Source organism: Mytilus californianus, unplaced genomic scaffold (genome assembly GCF_021869535.1).
Source record: "Mytilus californianus isolate M0D057914Y unplaced genomic scaffold, xbMytCali1.0.p SCAF_12, whole genome shotgun sequence".
NCBI classification, from domain to species: Eukaryota; Metazoa; Mollusca; class Bivalvia; order Mytilida; family Mytilidae; genus Mytilus; species Mytilus californianus.
This window is the reverse complement of record NW_026262604.1, coordinates 59374902-59396569: the sequence shown is the minus strand read 5'-3', so window position 1 is coordinate 59396569 and position 21668 is coordinate 59374902. Positions and strand designations below refer to the sequence as shown.

The following is a 21668-nucleotide window of genomic DNA, read 5'->3' as shown; positions in this document are numbered from 1 at the left end:
CTATATATATAAAAAAAAAACGAGAAACGAGAAACACTTATGAACCACATCAACAAACGACAATTACTGAACAACAAGTTCCTGACTTAGGACAGGTGCAAACAAATGCAGCGGATTTAAACATTTTAACAGGCGTCAACCTTCACCCCAATCTAATTAAAATATAGATCTCGGATTTCGTTATACTACGTTATACTACATACGAAGATCTAACAACTACCCTACAAGGTTTCACTTTTGTGACCTTATATAACGTAATATTTGACCCCAGAAAGTATTTATATCGACCAATCAGAATGCTCCTTATAAACGCGACCTAGGAACATGTTGAAGATGGCGACGTAGAAATGGAAAAACAACATAGAAAATGCATTTACTGAAATTTTGCCTTAGTACAAAGTGAAAGAATTGAAATTTGAGAAGAGACAAATTTTGGAAATCAAAGATTGCATGGTCAGGCTTCCAACATGCTTCAAACGGGCTATGGAAAGAGTTTACATACCAGATATCTGCTACCCGATAATCAAGTCTGCATTCAAAGGTAAATTCTCGAAAATAGAGTATTAAAGGTTGACATTTTTCTATCATTGGGCAACTTCTCGAGTGTTTATTAAAAAAAAATCTTTGTGGAGGATTCACAGTGTACTTTAAAAAAACATGACAATATCCCAGAAAATACATTGCAAGTCTTCAACTTCATTCTCCTAATTCTCCTACCAAAAAATTATAATTATTAATTTACAAAGTCAATGCCAGAACATGCAGAAGAAGTTTTAATATCAGCATACTTTTTTTACCTCTGTCACACACTGATACATGTTGATATCATGAGGTGCTCCAGATAATTGTTAGGGGAAATTTTCTGCCAAGAAAGAAATTAATTGTTCACTATTCTTGGACTCGGCTACAGTGGGTCAGAATGGCAATTAGTGTTTCAGTGTTCATTAAATATTAGTTTAGTGCTTTGTGAGAAAAATAACTTCATCCTGTTTATGTACATATAAAAAAGAAGATGTGGTATTATTGCCAATGGGACAACTCTTCACAAGAGACCAAATGACACAGAAATTAACAACTATAGGTCACCGTACAGCCTTCAACAATGAGCAAAGCCCATATCGCACAGTCTGCTATAAAAGGCCCCGAAATGACAATGTAAAACAATCAGACGAGAAAAACTAACGGCCTAATTTATGTACAAAAAAAAAAAAACGAATAACAAGTATGTAACACATAAACAAATGACAACCACTGAATTACAGGCTCCTGACTTGGGACAGGCACATACATACAGAATGTGGCAGGGTTAAACATGTTAGCGGGATCCCAACCCTCCCCCTAACCTGGGACAGTGGTGTAACAGTACAATATAAGAACGAACTATAAAAATCAGTTGAAAGAGGCAAAAAGTGTTACTTTAACCGTTCCAGAACAAATGGTATAATTGCTGAATTTTTCGTTTCCATTCTCTAACTTTAGTTTGCCTCAACCAAATGTTATGAAACTTACACAATACTTATTACCAAAAAAACTCAGATCAAGCACAAATTTGGGTAGCATCACTTTTACCGTTCTTCAGTTATGTCGTTTTATAACTTTATATGATCTGCAAGAGTGGGCATCATCTGTGTCCTATGGACACATTCCCCATTTATTGTAGTCTTTTATACTCAAATATTTAGCTTTAACTACATGATTGAGTAACTTTGCAGAGGCGGATTTAGAGGGGGGCTCAGGCCCCCTTTTTTGGAAAAATTTGGTTGTTTATATAGGGAATCACTGAAGCATGGCTGTACAGGCCCCCATTATGAAGAAAATTTCTGGGTCCGCCACTGCTTTGTTTTCATTTGTAACATTACTAGTATAAATAATTTTGAAGACTTGATTAAGTAATTATGCTCTTGACTGATAGAATACTCTATCTTTAAATTCAACATGTCTAATACATATATATACTTGATCAATATATAGAACAAGACAGACGAGGCTATCTCTATCATAGTACATACATGTATGTTAAATTGTTCAGAAAACAACCAACCATCAAACAAAATCAATAGGTATCTTATAAGATTAATGTCTGGAAATGATGATGCTAAACAAAAAGTAAAAAATGTGAAATGAAATGAAATACAAGTTTAAAGATTTGTGTACAGATTCTGATAATAAATACATGTACGTACAAATTTGATTAGGGAATCCACACCTCAAGGACTAATCCCAAAAAGGATTACTCAAGGGCCAGTGTTTTTATTTCCCCAAAAAATGTTCAAAGATAAGAAGATGTGGATCCTAGAAATGGATTCACAGTGTCAATTTATAAATTTACTTTTAGATAACCTACATGTATATATATCTGTAAGTAACATTTATTTAATAAAACATTCTGTCATTAACCAGAGGAACATATCAATTAAAATGTGTTTGAATTCCCACTAGTATTAAGTAACAGGGTATGTACATGTAGGTAGGGAAAACCTAAACAAACATGCATGTACATTTTTTCTTCATCTTTTAGTCTGGAAAAGCTAGTAATAATTATTAAAGAAAAAAATTAAATGAGTTCCTCTGAAACGGATGTTAAATAATCTTAAATAAGCTTTATAATGGAGTCAGCATTGTTTTGAAATCAGAATATTCCATAAATATATTTAAATTGATATTTCACATGTTTCAGGAGCAGACATTCTTCCCTGGTCTATATAGCTTCATTGAAAGGAATCAGACACAGAAAGTTTTGGAAAATGAAATTGAGAGTCACTGTGAATAATTCACACACATGCTAGACATACATGTAAAGAAATGGCCAGACACAGGCTCAGCTATAGAATCTGTATCAACTGGAAGCAACAGCATTTTCATCAGAAAACTAAAAAGAATGTGAAAAACATGAAACATGCATTTGGAAATGTTCAGCCGCCAAACAAATAGATATGCCAGGAAATGCAAATTGTTTGCTAATATAAATGTCAATGATGTCTGTACAAAAGCAAAGATATAAAAGCCTTTTTCATTTATACATGTAACAGTCATATACAATACAGATTTAAGACCATCAGACAATCTTTAAATCTTTGGAAGCCACAGTACCTAGTCCAAGACATTCCATATTTTCAACTCGTTATGAAGACATATTTGACCAATCTGGTTTCCATTTATAGAAGTTTAAAAATAAGTTCTACATGTACATGACATGATGATCACCAGCAATGAAGGTGATATAGGATATAATATTCAAAGTAGAGAAGTATAAAGTGAATTTGAACCTCCCACCATAATAGCATTCTGCACATTTTGGATCACATATGGATCAAGCTGTTGTACTTGTGAACTAAAAGATTGTTGCTTGGTTGTTGTCAGGTACATTGTACATGTTGACAGTGCTATACGTCTATTAAATAAAATGCAGTTCAGAACAGTTATATTTTAGTAATAGATAGATTTCTTCTGTCTTTATTTGAACGGATAAACCAGATAATTAAAAAAAAAATTTCTGACAACTATGTCTGTTCTGGAACTGAAGACTACCTTCACTTTTTGTATCTTCCTTGTTCATTTTTCCTCCAGATAAATTACTGACTATCACCATGAGGCTTATAACATGTATAAGTAGGCTTAATTCCTCCAAGGTCTCCAGTTATGTCCTGTCTGTGACAAAAGTTTCAGAATACAAGACATGCAAGACATGAAATGCTAATAGGACAACAACATTTACTATTTATATGAAGTTTTATATTTCAGAGGGTAGAAATCATGGATTTGTCATACTTAAAATCATAATCATGATAATGTATAAGGAATCCTTATGTTTAGAAGTTTCTGTCAAGACATATGTCCATTGTCCTTATTCCATTTTCATTGTTCAGTGCTCCTTAAAAAAATACATGTGTAGTGATTTTATCAAGTGAATTTGTGGCATATTATAAGTAATACGATATTTGGTATACATGTATGGGATCAAAGGTTTACATGTGTTGTCAGACAGGGTTCAACTTGTCTCTCAATTTTTTGTCGAGCCCCGGGTTCTCATTAAGGCGAGTCCTGGACTCATCATTTTCAAAACTTGCGAGTCCTAAGATGCATGAAAATTGTAAAATGTTGTATCAACTGAGCACATACATGTATATCACCATTTTATCACAAAAGTTAAAAAATAATCTAAATTTTGTGTAATTAGGTATAGTGATGCGGCGGCGTTAACTCATTTCTTAAAAGCTTAATATTGCAGAAGGTAGAAGATCTGGATGCTTCATACTTTGTATATAGATGCCTTATGATATGAAGTTTCCGTCTGTCATATGTCTATTGTCATTGACCTCATTTTCATGGTTCAGTGACTACTTGAAAAAAAAGTTCAGAATTTTTGTAATGTTAATTTCTCTCTTATTATGAGTAATTGGATAACTATATTTGGTATGTGCGTACCTTGCAAGGTCCTAATGCCTGTCAGACAGTTTTCATTTGACCTCGACCTCTTTTCATGGATCAGTGAATAAGGTTAAGTTTTCATGGTCAAGTCCATATCTCAGATACTATAAGCAATAGGTCTACTATATTTGGCGTACATGTATGTAATGATTGTAAGGTGTACATGTCCAGCTGGCAGGTGTCATCTGACCTTGACCTCATTTTCATGGTTCAGTGGTACTAGTTTAGTTTTTGTCGAGCCTGAGACTTTTGTCGCAGAAAGCTCGACATAGGGATAATGATCCGGCGGCGGCGGCATTAGCTAACTTCTTAAAAGCTTTATATTTTAGAAGGTGGAAGACCTGGATGCTTCATACTTTGTATATGGATGCCTCATGTTACAAAGTTTCCGTCAGTCACATGTCCAATGTCCTTGACCTCATTTTCATGGTTCAGTGACTACTTGAAAAAAAAGTTAACATTTTTTGTAATGTTAAATTCTCTCTTATTATAAGTAGTAGGATAACTATATTTGGTATGTGCGTACCTTGCAAGGTCCTCATGCCCATCAGACAGTTTTCACTTGACCTCGACCTCATTTCATGGATCAGTGAACAAGGTTAAGTTTTGGTGGTCAAGTCCATATCTCAGATACTATAAGCAATAGGTCAAGTATATTCGGTGTATGGAAGGACTGTAAGGTGTACATGTCCAACTGGCAGGTGTCATCTGACCTTGACCTCATTTTCATGGTTCAGTGGTTATAGTTAAGTTTTTGTGTTTTGGTCTGTTTTTCTTATACTGTATGCAATAGGTCTACTATATTTGGTGTATGGAATGATTGTAAGGTGTACATGTCTAGCTGGCAGGTGTCATTCGACCTTGACCTCATTTTCATGGTTCAGTGGTCAAAGTTAAGATTTTGAGTTTTGGTCTTTTTTTCTAATACTATATGCAATAGGTCAACTATATGTGGTGTATGGAAATATTTTATGATCTATATGTCAGTCACGCAGGTTTTATTTGACCTTGACCTCATTTTCACAGTTCATTGCTCAGTGTTAAGTTTTTGTGTTTTGGTCTGTTTTTCTTAAACTATAAGCAGTAGGTCAACTATATTTGTTGTATGGAAGAATTGTTAGCTGTACATGCCTGCCTGGCATGGTTCATCTGACCTTGACCTCATTTTCATGGTTCATTGGTCAATGTTTAGTTTTCTTGGTTAATGTTAAGTTTATGTGACAGTTGTAATAAAGCTTTATGTTTAGAACTATCAACATAATATCAGTGATTAGTAAAGAAGGCGAGACATTTCAGCGTGTGCACTCTTGTTGTGTTTTGGTCTGTTTTTCTAATACTGTATGCAGTAGGTCAACTATATTTGGTGTATGGAAATATTTTACAATGTACATATCAGTCTGGCAGGTATTATTTGACCTTGACCTAATTTTCACGGTTCATTGCTCAATGTTAAGCTTTTGTGTTTTGGTCTGTTTCTCTTAAACTTTAAGCAATATGTCAACTATATTTGGTGTAAGGAATGATTGTAAGGTGTATGCATGTATGTATGTCTGGTAGGTATCATCTGACCTTGACTTCATTTTCATGGTTCATTGGTCCATATGGAATTTCCATGGTTTGGTCTGTTTGTTTTATACTACAAGCAATAGGTCATCTATATTCTGTGTATGGAATGATTGTATTAAAGGTGTACATGTATTTCCGCCTTGGTTTATCTGACCTTGACCTCGTTTTCTTGGATCATAAATGTTAATGTGATACTTGTAGTAAAACTTTATAAGTAGGACTATCAACATAAAATCAATGGTCAGTATAGTAGGCGAGACATTTCAGCGTGTGCACTCTTGTTTCAACTTATAAGTCTACAGATATCTAAATAAAAAATTAAGGTATATACATTAGGTAAAAATAAAATCAAACAAAAGAAGGTGTTCATGTGACCCCAACCTCATTTTACCCATCAGTGATTTAGGTTATTTTTTTGTGCAAATTAATATATATTGTGGTTAATTCCATTTCTCAGATTCTACACAATGTATATAAAGCAGTAGGTCAAAGTTTACATATGAACAAGAAGAGATACTATACATGAAACGTTTATATATATGTTAACGATGATGGATAGCTGCTTACAGTCCAGTGGCAAATTAATATGCATATTCAGGACAAGAATATGTTTATGTGATGTGAATAATAACCCTGCTTTGTTATAGACCGACAGCAACTAAAATAGCAAAAAATAACTAAATGACATCTAGAATGAAACCTATATGTATATATAAGGCTTCAATAGAAGGAAAGGCAATTGTCTATGCAATATGTCAAGCTCTACTCTTTAATGTGTCTATAAAAGTAGTGAATAAATTCAGCAGAAATATCTTGTTCATTGTGTCTGTGATAATCATTCATGTACATGTACATCACATCACTGCATGTACAAAAATGTACCACATCTATTTTATATAGATCTGTCATATGCATTTAATACACAATTCTGAAAATAAAAAAAATAAGAACTATAGGCCATGCAACATGTACTACAAGTATACAACAGGGTTTATACTTGGTACAGGCACATGAAATGTGATTGAATTTAATGAAATAGTTTTTGTGTCACCTGAGACCATTGTTGCAAAATGTGACACTTAGGGATTACAATCAGCATAATTGTGCAGCAGCATAAACTATTTGAATAAAGTTTGATATTTCAGAAGATAGATGACCTGGATGTTTTATACCTTGTACACAGATACATTTTTGTGTACCTTATATGTGTAGTCACTAAGTTTCTGTCCAACAAATGTCCATTGTCCTTGACCTAATTTTTATGGTTCAGTGACTGCTTGATTAAAAATTATGTTTTTTTTTCTCATTTGAAATTTTCACTTTACAAATGTATTATCTCAGATTCTATAAGCAATAGGTCAACTATATTTGGTGTATAGAATAATTGTTAGATGTACATGTGCATTTTGGACTAGCAGTTTTTATCGAACCTTGACCTCTTTTTCATGGTTCATTCTTTAGTTGTTGTGGTTAAGTCTATTTCTCAAACTAGCAATAAGGCCTCTACATTTAGTGTATGGAATGATTTTAAGGTGAACATGTCCAATACAGGCATTTTTTCTGACCTTGACCTTTTTCATGATTTATTATTTGTGATTTTGGTCTATTTTGCAGACACTATGAAGCAATAGGGCCACTATATTCTGCATATGACTTCTGCAGCCCTAAACATATATATGTATGGTTTATCAATGCTTAGACTTTTTACATGTCCCATTCAAACTATGCATAGCCGTTTGCACCCCCTTATCAAAATCCTTGATCCACGTCTGGCAGAGGGAAGCAGTCAGGGGCGGATCCAGCCATTTATAAAAGGGGGAGGGGTTCCTAACCCAGGATAAAGAGGGGGGTTCCAACTATATGTCCCCATTCAAATGCATTGATCGTCAAAAAAAAGGGGGGGTTCCAACCCCCGGGAGCCACCACCCCCCCCCCCCTGGATCCGCCACTGGCAGTGCTATAGTGTACAGTTTAACAGTGTTTACTGTACTCTTTAATTTCCACGATTACGATCCGACCTCAAGTCATAAAGCATATGAGGCACATCTGAAAACTTTGACAAACGTCACATATTTCAAATATTCATGGCTATAGTTACAATATGACGACGAAGGAGATTTAAAAACTATTTCCAAACGATTAACAATCGTAGCGATAAATTTTAAGTCCCATTGTTTTTATTTTTGGATACCCTCGGGACCTTTCAATGAACCTCATTCAAGTAAATATGTTCCGCGTGCGCTGTTCAGATTGGATAACTAGAATTCTGATTGGTTGAAAAGGTCACATGCAAAATCCTTCAGAAGTGAAACCTTATACGGGTAGTTGTTAGATCTTCGTATGTAGTATAACGTAGTATAACGAAATCCGAGATCTATATTTTAATTAGATTGCCTTCACCCTAACCTGAAATAGTAGTGTAACATTACAACATAGAAAATCATACTTTAAAATATCAATTGAAATGGCTTAACTCAATCAAAAAGACATATAAACAAAAACAAGTAAACATACAACTGAACGAATAAATTTGATCTATGAATAATAAAGTCTATTCTTTATGTTTTGGACAAATATTAACTAATTTGTAAACTCCGTCGTAAATAATTATGCAAAATCAGTATTTACACAACTAACTAAGAAAAAACCAAGACATTCGTGACACTTAAAAATAAAAGTCTGGGTGGAAACCTAATAAAAAGCAATGACGAAAAGAACAGAGCCGGATGTCCGGGAAGTTATTAATCGTGTTTTAAGGGGAAATTTCTAAATTCTAAAGTATAGCCAGACATTTTTATTGACAAAAACTTTCTTAATTATCCTTTTTTTTTCTTACACAATTCGAATTCACGAAAAGTTTCTTTATCTGACTAATAAAGGTTTGTATTCTTGTACTACAATTCTTGTCATTTGATCTGACTACCTGATGCGCTACTGGGAAATGATAAAGGTCAGGTATATACGATGCAATCCTGAAACGTAGATTATTGGTTTGTTCAATAACAGTCAGTGCTCTTTGGCTTTTGCTTTTCTCTTTATCAGTCTGTCATTCGATATCTTTAATCGAGAAATTAACGATTCACGGTAAGTCATTTTCTTTTAATTTTGTTCGAGAGACACTGAGACTGACTCATTTTAAAACAAGACTGCAAGAGGGATTCAAATGGACCAGTTTTAAGGATCGGTCGAACTGTTATTTATTTTTTTTAATAACTTGTAATCTGATATTTTATAATGTATAGGGAACGTCACATCGTTTCGAAGTGCTCTAAAGTTTTAGTCCTCAAAAGAAAATAGACATCCTTAAGACTGGGGGTAATGTACTCGCCGCAAGTGCTAGAGGTCTAGGATTCAATCGATACAAAACGGGTCAAACGAAAGACTGTGACTTTCTAGCCAATTTGTATTTTCTGCTACTCCGTCGTGAAGTAAAAGTCCGTTGATTCGTACCAGAAAGGACACATGCCTTGAAGACTACGTTACCGCTTGTGAACATGCAAGCACGTTAATAATCGACTCATCGTTTTGGTGTCGTACGAACAACCAGACTCAAGCTAGCGAACACTAAGCCAGCGAACAATAAGATGCATCAAGCTAGCAAACAATAAGCCAGCGAACAATAAGAAAACGCGCCAACATGATCACGCCTAAAAACCGATGACTTGCAATAACACAAAACGTCCTTTTAATTCTAATGACAATAATTTCCAGTAGGAGAACGAAATGCAATTCCATTTTAACACAGACAAAGTTAATTAGTTATTCGTGTATCTAACACAACTTTTTTTTAACCGGACATCTAAAATTCCTATTAGGTAATCCTTTCTCTTTTTAGTGCTCTCTGATCGATACAAATAAATCTTCTACTTTACATATGCGTTTGAAAAGAAAAGAAAAATAAATCGACTGATTTTGGAACGTCCAGTATTTTTTGTTAGATTTTCTTTAGAAATAAAAGCATTATATGCAGTTTTCTTCTTTTGTCAAAGAACTATTTTGTTCTAATTATTCAAAAGTATGTCGTCATTCTGGTAATGTATTTACTATATTTCGATAGGAAGAGTGATAAGTGTAAGAGTGGCACCCAAATAGAACGAGAAACGAATTTACATAAAGATTTTGGTCCAAACTTGGGGTAGGTGACCCTACCACCACACAATTTTAATTCATAAAAAAGTCCCTACAGCAAAGCTTTTGTCCACACTAGGTACAAATGATAGGCAATTGCCTAAGGTTGCCTGGACCCAAAGACCCAGGTGGGTAAAGTTACGGAACTTTTTTAATTGAGGTCCAAAATTGGGATATGGTGACCCAACCCCCTCCCTTCTTTAATTCATAAAAAATTTCCTACGGCAAAGCTTTTGTCCACGCTACGTACAAATGATAGGCAATTGACTAAAAATGCCTGAACCCAAAGACCCAGGTGGGTAAAGTTACGGAACTTTTGTAATTGAGGTCCAAAGTTGGGGTAGGGTGATCCTACCACCACCCAATTTTAATTCATAAAGAAGCCCCATACGGCAAAGCTTTTGTCCACACTAGGCACAAATGATAGGCAATTGCCTAAGGTTGCCTGGACCCAAAGACCCAGGTGGGTAAAGTTACGGAACTTTTTTAATTGAGGTCCAAAGTTGGGGTAGGGTGACCCTACCACCACCCAATCTTAATTCATAAAAAAGTCCCTACGGCAAAGCTTTTGTCCACACTAGGTACAAATGATAGGCAATTGCTTAAGGTTGCTTGGACCCAAAGACCCAGGTGGGTAAAGTTACGGAACTTTTTAAATTGAGGTCCAAAGTTGGGGTAGGGTGACCCTACCACCACCCAATCTTAATTCATAAAAAAGTCCCTACGGCAAAGCTTTTGTCCACACTAGGTACAAATGATAGGCAATTGCCTAAGGTTACCTGAACCTAAAGACCAAGAAGGGTAAAGTTACGGAACTTTTTTAATTGAGGTCCAAAGTTGGGGTAGGGTGACCCTACCCCCTCCTTTCTTTAATTCATAAAAAAGTCCCTCCGGCAAATCTTTTGCCAACACTAAGTACAAATGATAGGCAATTGCCTAAGGTTGCCTGGACCCAAAGACCCAGGTGGGTAAAGTTACGGAATTTCTACAACTGAGGTCCAAAGTTGGGGTAGTGTGACCCAACCCCCCTTCTACTTTAATTCATAAAAACTCACTATGGCAAAGCTTTTGTCCACACAAGGTACAAATGAATTGTGATTGCCTTTAGGTTGCCTGAACCCAAAGACCAAGGTGGGTTACGTTACGGAACTCCTACAACTTAGGTCCAAAGTTTGTAGACCGTATCTCCCAACTTGAATTCTTAAAAAGTTTCTCACGGCAAAGCATTTGTCCACTCTAGTAACAAATGATATTAATTGCCTAAGGATGCCTGGACTCAAAGAACCCGCAGGTGAGTAAAGTTCCGGAATTTCTACAACTGATTTCACATTTGGGGTTTGCACACCCTATCATATCCCAAGTTTAATTTTGTCAAAAAATCATTCCGGCTAAGCGTTTTTCTACACTAGATACAAATGATAGGCAATTCCCTACGTGTTACCTGGAACAGATGGGCCGGGTGGATAAATTCTTGGAACGTTTGCAACTGAGGTCCAAAGTTGGGAAATGGAGACCTTTTCCCCTCAAAACTTTAATTCGTCAAAACAATTCTCTACGCGGCAAAGCTTTGACCACATAACGTACAGATGAAATTCAATGGCATAAAGTTGCCCGGATTAGATGAACCTGGTGAGTTAATTCACGGAACTACTGCAACTGAGGTTCAAAGTTGGGATAAGGAGATCATTCCGTCCAAACTTTAATTGTTATAAAATTTCCTACGACAAAGCTTTAATTTTGTCCATACTATGAACAAACGATAGGTAAGGCCTTGAAGTTGCCCGGACCAGATAGCGGAGGTGGGTAAATTCACCGAATTTCTTCAAATGAGATTCAAAATTAGGGTATGGAGACCCCTCCCCTCCCAATTTTACATGTAACCCTTAACAGATTCCTATGGCAAAGCTTTTGTCTTTTGCCCAGACCAGATGGCCCATGTCATCAGATGAATAATCTTATGAGTAGTATTGTCTGTGGTACCACCCCCCTAATATTATATATGGGCATATACCGCCCCCTTTTCCCCCAACCTATTGACGTCACCGGAAGTAAGAATATATATATATCATTTTATTCTGGTATCACCTATGTTGAACAGAGGTAAGGAAGATGAATCACGACGGATGCATGTTGACCATATTTGGATATGAATATAACAGTAGGACTCACGTAGAACCATGCCAAAACCATGAGTCATATCGAATGCACGCCCGCCATATTTGGTCATGATGCGATCCGACCATTTCGATACAACGAGTCATCAGGATGCAAGATCAGGGCATGACGCACCACATGACACAATACCATTAGTCACACCAGATGTACGTTGACCGTATTTGGTCTTGTTGTGTAGGTCTGACGAGTCAGACATCCGTATGAGTAACAAAGTCGACATTGTTGTTACGTTCATTATACAAGGGCATGTCTCCCTTATTCGAAAATTTGAATTATATAAAATTTAAAAATCCAAAAATCCACACAATTCAAAATTTTATAAAAATTGTTAAAAATTTTGAATGCAAAAAAATCCAAAAATTCAAATTCAAAATTTGAAAAATAGAAAAAAAAATTGAAATAAAAAAAAAAGTAATAATTTTTTTTAAAATAAATAAAAAAAAAACAATCAAATAAAAAAAATCAAAATATTTTGAAAATCGAAAAAAAAAAAATCACTGCATACATTGATATCAACCTATCTATAAGAATGCCTGAAGCAAAACGATGGATGAATTTTACCTTTACGTATCCAGCGGATTTCTTTTATGCTTTTTGAAAATAATAACGGTGGCGCATTTACGATTCAACTTCACATAAGCTACATATTTAAAATGTATTTTTGAATTTTTGAATTTTTTATAGTTTAAATTTTCCAATAAGGGAGACATGATGCCCTTGTATAATGAACGTACCAACAATGTCGACTTTGTTACTCATACGGATGTCTGACTCGTCAGACCTACACAACAAGACCAAATATGGTCAACATGCATCCGTCGTGATTCATCTTCCTTACCTCTGTTCAACATAGGTGATATCAGAATAAAATGATATATATATATATACTTACTTCCGGTGACGTCATTAGGTTGGGGGAAAGGGGGGCGGTATATATACATATCAAAATATGGTCAACATGCATCCGTCGTGATTCATCTTCCTTACTTCCGGTGACGTCATTAGATCGGGGAGAGGGGGGGGCGTATATGCCCATATATCATATAACGTAAGGGGGCGGGATATGCCCATGTTTGGCTTTAAGGGGCGGGGCAAAACCATATTTTGGACAACCACAGCAGCACGGGTTGTGGTGGGGGTTAAAAAATCACAGACAATACTACTGGTTCACCTTTTCCCACGCAATCAAAGAAAAATATATATCAAATGAATCTACAGTTCCATACTGGGAAAAATACCAAATTATTATTATCAGCTTCTTTAACAACATGTTTTTCAGTAACTAGAATACTCTGTCAATCCAAGATGCGGGGTTATTAGTCCAGCTTGATGGAAAGTTCTAGTTAACCTGGTCTAAAGGTTCAGTGTGAGCTTTTTACAATATTTGGCGTCTGTTGTTTGTAGTCCGTAGTCGTCCGCCGTCATCATCCATTTACTTTTACAAAAGATTTTCCACAAAAATGATCCGCTAATTATGATCTACTTATTAGTTATTGTCGTCAGTTGATTGTTTATATTTTGCTGGTTTTTGCAGATAAATTTCTATATTTTGTTAAATAATCTAATTTAAAAGTGTAAACAACATTCCCTGTTATTTTATCAACTTTTCAACTATAAATTATGTGTTGTGTGAAATGGCTTTCCGTACTTTCGGCATCCTGTCAAATAGTTCCTAAAATAACATTTTTTGTAGAATAAACGTATAGACAATGTAAAAACTATGTAAATGATTACCTTTCAAGACAAAAGTGTTTAAGTAAATTGATTTTTTCTTGAAAAAGCGGATTTCGTTTTTCTTTTTGTTAAAGGATTGAGAACAATATTATGTATCAATGTATGGTGCGCAACTTTTTTTATGAATTAAATTAAAAAGGTGACATACCCCAACTTCGGACCTCAATTAAAAAAGTTCCGTAACTTTACCCACCTGGGTCTTTGGGTCCAGGCAACCTTAGGCAATTGCCTATCATTTGTACCTAGTGTGGACAAAAGCTTTGCCGTAGGGACTTTTTTATGAATTAAAGAAGGGAGGGGGTTGGGTCACCCTACCCCAACTTTGAACCGTTTCCCTGATTATAATTCCAATGTTAAAATGAAATAGTTTGTATTGTTGTGATTGCTTCCCTTTCTTGTTAATTTAAATCAGTGTAAAGAAATTGTTCTTCTGATTTCGGTTTTCCGTCTGTTTCCCGATTTTTTTTAAATATGCCTCCTTGAAAAGCTTTGATTTGAAAATTTTGTCTGTTACAGTAGCTAAAATCCATTCAGATATCGTGTCACGTGTGTCATTGTCACATAAAACACATTTCCTATTGAAATGTAATAAATAAATTGCCAGTTTTCAATCATTCCTTACGAAAACTGGATATTTATTAGCTTTTATTTCAACTTATAATTCTGACTGCAAAATTCTGTACTTTACGTTCCAAAATCGGTATTTTGTTTTCTTTTAAAAAGAATATAAGCATGTGGATTTAATTTTATCTTTACACTAGTTAAGTATGGTCTAATTTTTCAGTTATTTATTCACTATTATCATGATTATAAAGACAAACCGTTTCTACTCAAAGGTAATCAAAAAAGGGAGAGGAGAACCTAAATGGAATTTTGAAAATCCTACAAGAGATGTCCTGTGATCAAGAACAATTATGTTGTCTTGAATATATAAATAAATAAATGAATAAATAAACAGTTTTCAATTAATAGTCTTTCTGAAAATGTATTGCATTTCGTCTTCCTTCTGGAAATGATTGTCATCAGATTTCAAAGAACGTTTCATGTTAATGCAAGTCTTCGGTTTTTAGGCAAGATCAGTTTGGCGCGTATTTCTTATTGTTCGCTGGCTTATTGTTCGCTAGCTTGATACACATTATTGTTCGCTGGCTTATTGTTCGCTAGCTTGAGTCTGGTGTACGAACATGTTTATTTGCCGTGTACTATAATACCTTAGTTGCAAAAATGATTTATTCATGTACGTGTATTTACACATCCATCATTACTGTATTACTTAAAATTGTTTATTAATTTATCTGAAACATTATATTTAGGAAAACAAAATAATAGTACAAATATTCGTAAAATTCGTAATATTCGTTTTCATAATTTAACTACATGATACTGGTTACGCGTTGAATACTAATTGTGTATATTTATACACAATGTCTTTGGAGGATAGAATATATTACTTTTCTATATGAATAAAGAATTGGAAAATTTATAATACAAACTAACTCCCCGTGCTCACGAAATTAATTGCAAATGATAAATACCAAATCTAATGAAACCAGTTTGAATTCATGTATAAATTTTGACTAATTGATCCAGGTAACTGTATATATATTTGAATTTTCACGATTAGATGTAAATTGTCGAGAGGTATACATTAATAACCAAAGTGACCAGTATAACCTGTGGTCAATCTGATTATGTACTAAACAGACCGTTATATCTATACGGCATGTCACTATTGCTAATTGACTGATAATTTATCAGACACACCTTATATATACATGTTTGTTTCATTTGAATCTAATTTAGATGTTTCCCATGACTCTATTCTCATATATGGAAGGATGTTTGGTCTTTTTTATTACTGCTTACCCTTCCGGAGCACCTGAGATCACCCCCAGTTTTTGGTGGGGTTCGTGTTGCTTAGTCTTTAGTTTTCTATGTTGTGTCATCTGTACTATTATTTGTCTGTTTGTCTTTTTATTTTTGGCCATGGCATTGTCAGTTTGTTTTCGATCTATGAGTTTGACTGTCCCTCTGATATCTTTCGTCCCTCTTTTATTCCTAACACTTGTTTTTTCTTCTTCAGAGGTATGTGTAGCATACTAGTCTTTATCTATGCAAATTAGACTCACAAAATAATCAACCCTCAGTTTTAATTATTAAGTATAATTAATAAAAAAAATAAGTATTGAATTATAAAACAGTACCATGGCAACGGAATAAATTACAGTTATAATCAATTATGAATTACCTATGAAGAACCACGATAACTTTTCAAAAACACTGATTCTGAAGTATTTACTGCAGATAAAGTAAAGATTTCACAGTAAGGATGTGTGATTTAATTGTCAATGAGACAATTATCCAGCAGATAGCACATGACGTCGATGCCTACAACAATAAGCCAAACCTATACCGTATAGATATATAAGCTATAAAGGACACCGGCATGCCGAAATTTATAACAAATCAAAAGAAAAAGCAAGATCCTGATTTATGCTGAAAACAATAGCCGATAAAATAATGTGGACATGAAAAGAATTTTTGGAAAAAGGAATTCTTTAATATCTTAAAGTATCTGTTTTGTTGATATATTCAGGACTAGAGTCGTGCATGTGTTCAAGTAAATGTTAATGATCAGAATGTGATATGATCCACAGTACTCGTCATGTAAAAATCTTATATAAACCCATTTTAACACACCGTACAACCGAATCGTTAAAGAAAACTCTTTTATATCTATAGAAGCAAATTTTACCCCAGCCACGGTTATAAAATTTTGAACAGATAGAGCATGATAAATTTTTGAAAAAAATCTTATTAATCAATATAATAATAAAAACACTCCGTGGTAAAAAAAAATCCATTTTTTTTTTGGTTTAATACTGTTCTTGTTATCAGCAACTAAATATTGACAAATATATAAAAGAATTTCCTGAAATTATTTTGTGTTTGTGAAACGTTTAGATTTTTCAAATGTCTAAAGTACGTACGTGTAAATCTTAAAGGTGAGAACTGACCACAGAAAATATTTTAGCAAGTAATAAAATATATAAAGGGATATATAAATAAAAACGATACCATCTTTTAAAAGAAGATCAAAACGTTTCACCCACTACCCCTGGAATGCTTGAATAATTCAAAATTTACAAGCATGGCATTGAGCACATCTTTTCGCATCCTTTCTAGTCGGAGTTATATTGACACCGTACAAAGGATTATCAGACAATTATGCAGGTACGCCTCTCTTATAATTATAACATGCTATTTTTTAGTATCTAAACATTTTGTTTCGTATTATCTGGGGCTAGTAAATCAATGTATAATTAATCCCAGATATTATAGTTAACGTAAAATGTTTGATAATTGTTTGAAGCACATCGATTTTTTTCAACATAATTATACATGACTAGAGCCACAGACATTGTAGTGTTGTGAAGACATTGTATAGTGTTGTGAATTGATGCTTCCATAAGATAATCTTATAATCTTAGGCCACACTTAAAACTATTTTGGTTTGCCCAAACCTTTAATTACTCAAAGGTAGAGACAGTGGGTAGGTAGGCAGGCATTTTTTTTTTCGGCTAAGAGAAATTGAAGTGTCAGATTTTTTTCTTCATGACTATCTGATTAAAATAAAACTTTTTCAAATCAGGACAATAAAAGATTTTGAGTAGGCAGATATTTTCTGGGAAGGTAGGGTTAGGGCAAACAAACATGTTTTTTTTATGGCCTTATTTATGTTTTATATGAAGGTTACTATAAATAATTAAATAACATGATATTCAGAATTAAGACTATGGTTAATCCTGATTGGTCGATGTGCGCAGCAGGAATTTTTTATTACTAGACACTTCTTTCACTTTGCATTATACCAAAGGCAAAATAATATATTTTCGTAAAAGGGAACGAGAAGTCATTTCTACCCTGAGACGAGACACGTATTTAATGTGCAGAATTGTTGCGCAAGGGAGATAAGTACAAATTAAGAAAAGCAATGGGAACCTATATTATTGAACTAAAAAAATAGTTTGGAAGCAGAATGCTATTCACTCTGCCGTATTCACAATTAAGTTACACGTATGCCTGTTGCGATTACGGGAATTATCATGATCACCGTATACATTTTTTTATAATTCAATATGATGAATATGTTCCAAATTAATAACTATAATAATTCACATTTCTTTTACGAATTATCTTCATATTTAACTGTATTAAATGCGCGCAAATGTAATAAAAAGCTGCGCGCAAACTTAAAAAAAATTAATATCCAAATGCTCTCAAACATTGTCAAATGTAATGCGCCCATTTAATTCCGGTGGCAGTTGTTATAGTAATATCACCACTACCCTATCTAAGGATATGCACCTTTGGGATAAACTTGACTTCAAAAATCAGCATGCTTATCCATCATAACACGATTTTAACACATCAAGCCATTTTTTAACATGAGTAGGTTAAACTTGTACTTACTAAGGGGGAAATCAAGGAATTTCATAACTAAAAGGTAGATTTATGTACAGGATAACCTAGGAGGGAAAATGAGACACAATATTTTATTGATTGGAAAGAAAATTGAAAAAGACACAATCTAACACCTTCGTCCACGTTATACTGAATTTAAGTTTTAAATTATATAATTCAATAGTAATAATAATAAAATTGCATGTAAAATTTTTTATAGTCTTGAAATAACATACTAAAGTAATTAAACTTTTATCAGTGCAAGTAACATTTTTCTCCTGGTTTAACGAGGCCGATAGATAGATGTCTGTTTGTGTTGAGATAAATCATTCAATTTAGATCTGCGTATTCTGCAAGATTTGTGAATCATTAAACCCTGAAATATCTTACTAACCTTGGTCGATAGTTGTATGTAAAGTATATTAAAAACTGCCGAAAGACAGGAAGATCATGAAGATATAACATAAACATATTTCTTTTTATTCTGAAATTGATTTCTTGTAAAGACCAGTACTTCACATTTATAAACACTTCCGCCATTTCGTATGCATAACAAGTCAGCATTGAGTTTTTTTTTTCAAATTCACAGTCATGGTTTATAATTATAAGATATAAGATAAAAAGCCTCGTATAAGAGTTTGGATGGGGGTTCTTTATTTCTGTATATTTTAAAAAGATATTATGGGGTATTTATCTTTATCTTTAAAAATAACGCTACATTTTACTATCAAATTCATTTATAGTTATATGATTTCTGTATTCTGTACATCGTTCATTTCTGTAAGCTAAATGCTTTTATTTTCAACAGATATTCTGTATACTTTTGCACCCAATCATTAGCTATTCTTTATGTTTTGCTCGTTTTTCTGTAATCATTATTTTTTGGGTCATTATTCTCTATTCTGTAAACCCAATCAAGACCCTCTCGTATGCATTTGGGCGATTCGATATACATGTACTTGAACCATACAAAACTATCAGTCTTGATCTAGTTCGTGGAGGAATTTTTTTGGCCAGATAACCAATTCAATCAAAAACTAGAAAGCATTTGTAGCATTTCAAATCAAGAAACTTTCTATCTTGTTGATAACTTTCATTTCCGGTTACCAGAATCTTGTATCAAAACGTTGGCACTGACTTGACGTTAAGCTCACAACACTCAATCAATGTATCACAACATAATATAGGGTTTCTCAATCAATATTCTGTTTTTTTTTCTCTCAAACCCTCTTAATCTCGGTCGCAAAACATTAATGACGAAGGCTGTCATACAAAAATTACGAAAGCCTATTAGGGTCACAAAAAAAAAATATTTATCGCGTAATTACGAGAAAACTATCGCGTAATTACGAGAAAACTATCGCGTAATTACGAGATAGGTATCGCGTAATTACGAGATAATTTTCGCGTAATTACGAGATAACTATCACGTAATTACGAGATAATTATCTCGTAATTACGAGATAAAAACTTCTTATCTCGTAATTACGCGATAGTTTTCTCGTAATTACGCGATGATTATCTCGTAATTACGAGTTAAAAAATGATTATCTCGTAATTACGCGATAAATATTTTTTTTGTGACCCTAATAGGCTTTCGTAAAAAATGGATATTTGGATTTTGTAAAACTTTACTATGTTGGACATTTAAAACCAACATAAATTCATTGCATCTGGAAACTGATATAGTGTTACATCTGGGACCGTATATATCTTACAATCAGAACAGTTTCTTTGGTTTTTTTTTAAATTCTTTTTTTTTCGATACATATCTCTTCAATGTTAGCGTCACATTATGCAAAATTGCAGTTCCAATCTACATTGAGCACGATAATCTGAAATATGATTGCCATAAAAAAGACAATGTTCTATTAGAACTCCACAGTGGTGATGAGATACTGGGAATTTTAGAAACGATTAATTGACTTTTCAAGTACCAGATATTAACTAGTTTCAGGGAAAATTGGCCTGATTTTTTGTCACATTGGCGTTCATTCTAGATTTACTTGTACTTTACAATTGTTTAAAGAAAGACTTTTTGTTTCTTTCATCAATGTCATATCAGTTATAATTTCTATCGCATTTTATTTGTTCTTTTTAATCCTCCAAAAAACCATGCATATTTCATTTTTCCTTTACAAACTAAAAAATGAAACATTATGATAGTTGGTATCGTGGTACAGTTCAAAATATTTGTCATTCATTTGGTGATATTATCCATGCATGCAAGAGTGCGTACATTCGTTCGCGTTAATGACGCCATTTCACGTGATTTTCATGAATTTATAGAAAAGTTCTTAGTCTTTTGTAGTTTAGGCAAACGCTTCTATATGATTCTAAAATACAGAAATCAAACTAACAAATCAAAGATGTCATGATTTAAAGTTTATGAAACTTTCAAAGTCTTGTTTGTATTTGTATATTAATGGAAGGGATATTTAACATACGAAAAGATGCAATTGAATAAATCTTGCTGGTAGACATTACAATGTATATTTGAATCTCAAATTGGACGGAGAATATGATCGCTGTATATATTAAAGATATAAATATTTATTGGATTAAAGTAATGATTTCTTCACCTTTCAAGCCAGAGATCAGAAGATGATTATTTTGGCCAGGTGTAGATTATCGACAGGTGAATATAATGTAAACAACATTTAACTGTCTGAACTTATTGCTTTCTGTTTCCCACAGTGTTTTATGGAACCATACATGTATAAAAATGAACAGCTGTACTAGAAAAAAAAGCTTATTTTGTCTTACAATTTGGATAAAATTCACATGTGTATAGATCTTTTAAAACTGTCCGCAACAAAAGAACAATCACTATAAGGAAGGTCTTTTCTATGGTGGAACTTAATGTTTTTGGAGTTATAGAATTTTCCACTTTAATTTTGATCTGTATTTTTGGCTGGGTTGGTGAGTATGCAGTATAGACATCGTGATAATTTGAATCTTAAAACCTCTTTACTTACAATTCACCATTGTTCACTCAATTAATGGAAATTAAGTGTCATGCTTTTAATTTTGAACTTTCATACAATTCACGTTTAAACGGTAAGAGAAAGAACAGTACTAATTTTAAAATATCGCAATATTATCGCATACATGTTACATAATTGTATAAATGTATAAATCGTAGTTTGTTTATTTATCTTTACCAGACATAG

The 21668-nt window shown here is 33.7% G+C and overlaps 1 long non-coding RNA gene across 1 annotated transcript; it reads left to right on the top strand.

Annotated features, from left to right (window-relative positions):
• The first annotated feature begins 154 nt into the window (after positions 1-154).
• On the top strand, positions 155-3422 carry LOC127722115 (uncharacterized). Its single transcript, XR_007991659.1, has 2 exons — positions 155-541; positions 2678-3422. It is a non-coding gene; the product is annotated as an uncharacterized LOC127722115 (long non-coding RNA).
• Positions 3423-21668: the final 18246 nt, after the last annotated feature.